This window comes from Camelus ferus, chromosome 3 (genome assembly GCF_009834535.1).
Source record: "Camelus ferus isolate YT-003-E chromosome 3, BCGSAC_Cfer_1.0, whole genome shotgun sequence".
Lineage (NCBI taxonomy): Eukaryota > Metazoa > Chordata > Mammalia > Artiodactyla > Camelidae > Camelus > Camelus ferus.
Window position 1 is genome coordinate 106,324,216 of NC_045698.1, and position 2,659 is coordinate 106,326,874.

Sequence of the window (2,659 nt, forward strand, 5' to 3'; positions counted from 1 at the left end):
AGTGACCCAGGCAGCAGGCAACAGTGCCATGGACCAGGGATTCTGACTGTGTTTTGAAGTAGAGCCCATGAGATTTCCTGATGCCCAACTCTGGGAAGACATGAGCATAGACTGCTGTGTGAAGGGTAGGTAGTCTGGAGTCACATCAGAGATGCTCTTGTTGGGGTAGGGGATAACCTATTTCATGGTTTGGTCAAATTCAGCCACTGGGAGTTTATTTCCTCAGAATTTATCAAGACTCTCTGTTTGTTCCCCCAGAGGTCAAAAGGAAAATATCACGGAAAGGATCAGGCACTTTTATGTTTAAAGGGGGAGGATGAAGCTAACTTGTTTAGTCTCTCGTTTACTTTGTTCCACGTCATAAAGCATGATGATTGCCACACAGGAAAGCACATTTCACAAGAGGCCCAGAGAAAGAGCCAGTCCGTTACTAAACACATGAATCAGATCTTTGGAGCTCCAGCTCAGGCTGAGAAGGGGAAGCTGGTGTGGGAGTGCCTAACCCATTTGCAGTGATGCCAAGGGCTCTTCCGCACAAGCTTTGCCCTTTGCTGTGCAGGTAAAATCAGTTAAAAGCTAAAGCAGGTAGAGCATAGGACATCATTAAGTTGCTATGTAAGTATTTGTTATTAGGCCACAGAGTTTAGTCTAATGCCTTCCTTTACAAGTGGGAAAACAGGGTGGGAGAGAGGAAAATGGCTTGTCTGAAGTTACATGGACCTCCAGCTTAATGAGCACTAAGTTAATATGTTGCATTATATTTGGATGATTGGGATCTCTAGTTTGGCCCACACTCCCATCTGTGCCTCCTGGGTGCCCCTTACAATTCATTTCTTTAGACTTTGAGCTGTCACTGTCTCATTAGAGAATCCATCTGCCCTCCCAGGGAAGTTTAATGGGATGTTCTGAGACCTGTAGAAGCCAGCCTGCAAACTGTCCTTCAGTGGTGTACACACCCTTGTGCACTCCCCTTCCACATGGTACCAGGGTTGGTCTGTGTGACCAGTAGCATACAACAGAAGTGGTGGTATGACACTTCCACCATTAGATTATAAAAGTCCGTGGTTCCTATGCTGGGTGCCCTCTTGCTGTGCTGGGTTCTCTCTTGGATCACTTGTTTGGGAGAAGCAAGCTGCCATTTTGTGAGCAACTCTATGGAGAGGCTTATGTAGTCAGGAGGAACTTCAGTCCTGGCCAACAGCCAATGAGGATGAAGGCCTGCCAACAAAGAACTTAATCACAAAATGGTAAGGAGACTTAAATAGACATTTCTCCAAAGAAGACACACAGATCGCCAACAGACACATGAAAAGATGCTCAACATCGCTGATTATTAGAGAAATGCAATCAGAAGTACAATGAGGTATCAACTCACATTGGTCAGAACAGCCTCATCATCAAAAAGTCTACAGATAAAAAATGCTGGAGAGGGTGTGAGGGAAAGGGAACCCTCCAGCACTGTCGGTGGGGATGTAAATTGGTGCAGCCAGTATAGAAAACAGTATGGATGTTCCTTAAAAAAACTAAAAATAGAGCTACCTTATGAGCCAGCAATCCCACTCGTAGGCCTATATTCAGAAAAGATGAAAGCTGAAATTTGAGAAGATAAATGCATCCCAATGTTCACAGCAGCACTAGTTACAATTGCCGAGATGTGGCAACAACTCAAATGCCCATCAACAGATGTTAAGTTTAAGAAAATGTGATGACTATGAATGTATACAATGGAATATTACTCAGCCAGAAGAATGAAATATTGCCATCTGCAGCAACAGGGATGGACCCAGAGAATATCATACTAAGTGAATTAAGTCAGATAGAGAAAGACAAATATATGATGTCACTCATATGTGGAATCTAAAAAATAATACAAATGAATCAATATACAAAATAGAAACAGACTCACAGACAGAAAACAAATTTATGGTTACCTGAGGGGAAGGATAAATTAGGAGTATGGGATTAGCAGATACAAACTACTATACATAAAATAGATAAGCAACAAAGATTTACTGTATAATACAGGGAATAATATTCAGTATCTTGTAATAACCTATAATGGAAAATAATCTGAGGAATATACATATAAAACTGAATCACTTTGCTATAAATCATGAAATAACACAATATTATAAATCAGCTATACTTCAATTAAAAAAAAAGGTTATGTGACTTGGCCAAGATTATACGAAATCGATTAAACTGTGCTATGTATATATGTGTGTGTGTGTGTAAATACCTACCACACTTTCCTCATTTATTCTTCCGTGGGTGGACCCCTAGGTTATTTCCATGTCCTGGCTATTGTAAATAATACTGCAGTGAGCATGGCAGGGTGCACTTATCTTTTTTTTAATTAATTAATTTATTTATTGGTTTTGTTTGTTTGTGGGGGGAGGTAATTAGGTTTATTTATTTATTTTAATGGAGGTACTGGGGATGGAACCCAGGACCTTGTGCATGCTAGGCATGTGCTCTACCGCTGCGCTACACCCTCCCCCCTCAGATATCTTTCCAAGTTAGTGTTTTCTTTTTCTTCTTCTTCTTTTTGTTTGTTTTTTCGGTTTATTTTGTGTGTGGTGGGGTAATAAAGTTTATTTATTTATTTTCAGAGGAGGTACTGGGGATTTAGAGGAGTGCTAAGCATGCACTCTATCAC